Here is a 5,747-nt window from a genome sequence, read left to right on the forward strand (position 1 = left end):
TGTGGACTGGACCAGGCTGAGGTTGATGGTGGGATGGAAATTGTTGAAATCATGGTGGAATTCCTCAAGGGCTTCTTTTCCATGGGTCCAGATGATGAAGATGTCATCAATATAGCGCAAGTAGAGTAGGGGCATTAGGGGACGAGAGCTGAGGAAGCGTTGTTCTAAGTCAGCCATAAAAATGTTGGCATACTGTGGGGCCATGCGGGTACCCATAGCAGTGCCGCTGATCTGAAGGTATACATTGTCCCCAAATGTAAAATAGTTATGGGTGAGGACAAAGTCACCAAGTTCAGCCACCAGGTTTGCCGTGACATTATCGGGGATAGTGTTCCTGATGGCTTGTAGTCCATCTTTGTGTGGAATGTTGGTGTAGAGGGCTTCTACATCCATACTGGCCAGGATGGTGTTATCAGGAAGATCACCGATGGATTGTAGTTTCCTCAGGAAGTCAGTGGTGTCTCGAAGGTAGCTGGGAGTGCTGGTAGCGTAGGGCCTGAGGAGGAAGTCTACATAGCCAGACAATCCTGCTGTCAGGGTGCCAATGCCTGAGATGATGGGGCACCCAGGATTTCCAGGTTTATGGATCTTGGGTAGTAGATAGAATATCCCAGGTCGGGGTTCCAGGGGTGTGTCTGTGCGGATTTGATCTTGTGCTATTTCAGGAAGTTTCTTGAGCAAATGCTGTAGTTTCTTTTGGTAACTCTCAGTGGGATCAGAGGGTAATGGCTTGTAGAAAGTGGTGTTGGAGAGCTGCCGAGCAGCCTCTTGTTCATATTCCGACCTATTCATGATGACAACAGCACCTCCTTTGTCAGCTTTTTTGATTATGATGTCAGAGTTGTTTCTGAGGCTGTGGATGGCATTGCGTTCCGCATGGCTGAGGTTATGGGGCAAGTGATGCTGCTTTTCCACAATTTCAGCCCGTGCACGTCGGCGGAAGCACTCTCTGTAGAAGTCCAGTCTGCTGTCTCGACCTTCAGGAGGAGTCCACCTAGAATCCTTCTTTTTGTAGTGTTGGTAGGGAGGCCTCTGTGGATTAGTATGTTGTTCAGAGGTATTTTGGAAATATTCCTAGAGTCGGAGACGTCGAAAATAGGATTCTAGGTCACCACAGAACTGTATCATGTTCGTGGGGGTGGAGGGGCAGAAGGAGAGGCCCCGAGATAGGACAGCTGCTTCTGCTGGGCTGAGAGTATAGTTGGATAGGTTAACAATATTGCTGGGTGGGTTGAGGGAACCATTGCTGTGGCCCCTTGTAGCATGTAGTAGTTTAGAAAGTTTAGTGTCCTTTTTCTTTTGTAGAGAAGCAAAGTGTGTGTTGTAAATGGCTTGTCTAGTTTTAGTAAAATCCAGCCACGAGGAAGTTTGTGTGGAAGGTTGGTTTTTTATGAGAGTATCCATTTTTGAGAGCTCATTCTTAATCTTTCCCTGTTTGCTGTAGAGGATGTTGATCAGGTGATTCCGCAGCAGGAGAGTGAGTTTGTGTGTGTGTGTTTTTTGGGAAAAAAAAAAAAGGGGGGGGGGACACCTGTATTTGATAGAGCTCTTGTAGGTGTTTGTAGGTTTTTGGAGGGGGGTGAGGGGGTGAGAGAACCTGGATTTGTGCAGGAAATGGCCCACCTTAATTATCATACACATAAAGAGAGTGGTCACTTTGGATGGGCTATTACCAGCAGGAGAGTGAGTTTGGGGGGAGGGGGCGGAGGGTGAGAAAACCTGGATTTGTGCTGGAAATGGCCCAACTCGATGATCGCTTTAGATAAGCTATTACCAGCAGGAGAGTGGGGTGGAAGGAGGTATTGTTTCATGGTCTCTGTGTATATAATGTCTTCTGCAGTTTCCACAGTATGCATCCGATGAAGTGAGCTGTAGCTCACGAAAGCTTATGCTCAAATAAATTGGTTAGTCTCTAAGGTGCCACAAGTCCTCCTTTTCTTTTTGCGAATACAGACTAACACGGCTGGTACTCTGAAACCTGGTTGTTTTAGTTGCTAGGAATGCTTGTTAGAGGTTGCAGGAAATAAACATTGCTGTAACCCATATAAGGAAGGCAGAGTATTTGTGCAAAGTTTTAATTGGCTGATGTGCAGTGCAGTAGCATTAAGGAATATAAAAGTGTGTGTAATGACCCGCTCTGGTGTGCAGGATTTGAGATTCTGTTCTCCCTGTGCCTTCTTTGCAGCTGCAAATAAACTTTTCTGCTTCTCCCCCCGTTGTGTTTATTGGGTGACGCACACCGGGCAACGAACCCCTGCTGTTGTTTGCCTCTGGCACTGGGTGCCGGCAGCACATGAGCCTTTAGCAATAGCGAAATTCAGAGACACGGGCTCTTAGTCCAGGTTAAATGCAAGTTCATTATCATTGAAATATTAAATCATTTCTACAAGACAAGAGCGGCCCGTTCTGGGGGGGTGAAAGGGGAGCAGAACCGGACTGCTAATCATTATGAAAACAAAAGCAACAAATGAATGGGTCATTGAGGGAAGGCAGAGGCTGATGCACTGGCTATACAAGTGGCCAACCCAGCTGCAATGTATCGGAGTCTCCAGTTGCTCAAATGAATTGTTCAGTCATCGGCTCTTATAATAAACTACATAATCGGCTCACACTGAGAAAGCAAATCAAGGAGCAATAGATGTCCATAAACTCAGCATTAAACATGAAAGCCTCTCTCCACACAAACTCCCCAGCCGTGAATGGGAGCACAGCCCAGAGTATAAGTGACAGCTGCCACTCAGCTAGGTAATTATCAAGCATCCAATATGGGTTTATCAGCCAGACCCTTCTCCATTTAAATATAGGGTCATTCTCAGGATTACTAGCTCAGCCAGACACAGGTGCTTCCCTGGACAAATCTACCTTTGCATAAGGGACTGGTTAAACCTATGAGCATAGAGACAGAATTACAAGGATCAGTCTAAGCATTTCTTAATCTATTCTTGTCTCAAAGGAAAACCTAGGACCCCTGTTGGGGGTGATGGCCCTGCAGCGCTAGGTGCTGTACAGACACAGAACAAAAGGATAGGCCCTGCCCCCGGGAGTTGACAATCTAAGACTAGACCCAGCAGGCGGGTGCTCCAGGCAGACAGGGGAGCACAAGGGAGCAGGGAGAGGGTTGGGATAACGCAAGGGGCAGCGCTCCCAGAGCTCCAGCTGCGGGCCATTGTCGAGGGATCCAGAGGCTCCATGGCAGGGGTGAGGCTGAAGGAGGCGTTTGCAGGTCAGTCCGGGGGCTCTGTGGGAGGTTACAGGCAGCTCCTCCCCGGACAGGGTTCAGCCTGGGAGAAAGTGCAAAAGCATCTGTGGTCAAAAGCTTGTTTCCTTTGCCTTGGGCCCTGGAGTTGGCACCCGGGGGTCGTCCCCAAGTCATGTCAGCACTTAGGGTTTTTAAGATTGTCTCTGAGTGAATTTACCCACATGCTTAACGTGGCGCCTGCCAAGGCTGCAATTTCAGGGCAACAGGAACCAAGAAGTGGAAAATCTGTGGCTAGAACGAGTAATTGTTGGTGTCGCTCCCTGTCGTTTCCTAGTGAAGAGTAAGATGGGCTCTGCCATGGCCCTGCTCTTGGCTAGGGCCTGAAATAACCATTCCCTGAGCTCCCCTGCAGAGAGCGTAAGGCACTGGGGACCCTGGGGAGCTTTATCACAACTTGGCCTCTTTCGCTGGTGAAATAAAGAAAACACAAAGAACAGTGTCAGTCAGGATCCCCCGCCCCTTTATGGCTGAATTAAATTCAATATGACGTCATTTTTAGGGTGGGTGGGGGAGCTCAGTGGAAATGGGGCTCAGAGCTCAGTTATGGTGAAGTTTCCCCCCTGATGGAGAAAGGCAGCATTTTCATGAGACTTCCCAGAGCGTTGAGCTCCGAGCTCCGGCGGGGACAGGGTCTTTACTTGGATCCTTTCAGCCACGTCCTGACGTTTCTTCCTTTCAGGGGCTGCGGGTTTTAATCTGGGTTTGAAACGGCTCCCTCCGTAACCACCTCCAGCACTCGTAGAGCGTCAGCAGCAACATCCTCCAGGAAATTCTGCAGCATGAGGTATGTGGTAGGGAGCGAAACTGCTGCCGATACCACGGAACCTACCACAGGTATAAATTTTTAAGAAGTTGTTGAATACTGAACGGCCCCAGCTGCGCACTTGGTCAGTAGCGTAATTACAAGATCTTGTGTTATTGCCTCACTCAGTGGGGACTGTATAACGGCCTTCAGCTTTGCAATGGGCGTGTTATTGTGTCTAGCGAGTGCAGCGAGAGACTTTTCATCAAGGCCGAAGTCCCTGCAGAACCCTTTCAGGGACGTCACCAGCACGGCAACATCACAAGCAATGGAGAGACCCGGGAGAGGAATGGCAGCGACTCCACATGACACCAGACTTTTCAGCCATATCTGCCTTTGCAGTTGTTCTTTTTTCTTCTCCACGGTTTCTTTCGAAACATGGGACAGGGATCGTAGAAGAGCGAGTCTCTTGTGACTGGGGAGCTCATCCACAAGCGTTTCCTGCAATGTGGGAAAATCGTACTTGCCCAAGTCCCATCTAGAGACAAGAAAAACCCGTGGGGAGGCCACCTTTGCTGCTTCCAGGCCTTTGATGCACTTCTCTCTGATGGCATTGAGGATCGCACGCTCCCTGTGCTGACGTGGCCTTTTCGCAGGAGCATTTCTCTTCTTCAGGAAGTGAGCTGTAGCTCACGAAAGCTCATGCTCAAATAAATTGGTTAGTCTCTAAGGTGCCACAAGTACTCCTTTTCTTTTTGCGAATACAGACTAACACGGCTGTTCCTCTGAAACCTCTTCATACAGTTTTTTCTCATTTGCCAAATCCTGGTCCACCTTGGAGCGCACAAAGTAAAACTTCCTCCCCAGTTTCTGGATCTCCTGGGCGAGGCTAATGTCGTGGTATTTGAAGCGGGGGCTGGAGATGATGATGAAAAAGTCGTAGTCGCTGAAATCCACCTGCTCAAGGTACGTGTCTGGTTTAAATGTTGGGGTATCGATCCCTGGCAGATCCCAGACTCTTACATTTGGGTATCTAGGATGTGGGTAAGCAGTGGGCTCCATTGTCGTTTCAATGACCCCTGTCGCAGCAGCACCTTCATCTCTATCCCCCAGACCCCGGATGGCATTGACAAAGGATGATTTTCCAGAGCCCGCCTCCCCCGTGACAGCGATGTCCAGAGTGATTTCATCAGCCATATCCAGAGTCTCTTTCGCTTTAACAGCTGCTTCGATGAGGTTTCCTGTCCCAAGAGCAGCCTTCAGTGCTTCCACATCCTCTTCAGGTATCTTGGGAAGCTCTTTAGCATCTAACCCAGCCATGGCAACTCCAGTGCACTGCTCAGTCTGCCTGCGAAAAGACAGGGAGATATTCCACGTACGGTTAGTTTAGACAGAAGACAGACGTCAGCTCACATGAGTGAGTCCAGTGGAAGTTTGGGCAGGAAATGGGAAAGGTGAAGTTAAGGTGACACTTTCCACTCAGCTCAAGCACATAACCTTAATTCTGCCCCCATAGGAATGCCAGGAGAGACACCCCCTCTGGTTTTCTGGGAATGGAAGGGCTCACACAACATGTGACACGTGAAATCCCAGAAAAGGATTAGTATTTTCCCAACAGGAAGCCAAAGAATTTCCTTAGAGAAAGAAGAAGATTCCCATGAAGTGCTTGGAATGGGTAATGGCTCCCAATCAGCCTGCTGGGGCTTTCCCCACCCTGCAGAGCTCAGCGAGTCCACAGGGAAGGGA

General features: G+C 49.0%; 1 pseudogene; it reads right to left on the reverse strand.

Moving 5' to 3' along the window:
* Positions 1-3,950: 3,950 nt before the first annotated feature.
* LOC125626100 (interferon-inducible GTPase 5-like) lies at positions 3,951-5,344 on the reverse strand (annotated as a pseudogene).
* Between the last annotated feature and the right edge of the window lie 403 nt (positions 5,345-5,747).

Source organism: Caretta caretta, chromosome 24 (assembly GCF_965140235.1).
Source record: "Caretta caretta isolate rCarCar2 chromosome 24, rCarCar1.hap1, whole genome shotgun sequence".
Classification (NCBI taxonomy): domain Eukaryota; kingdom Metazoa; phylum Chordata; order Testudines; family Cheloniidae; genus Caretta; species Caretta caretta.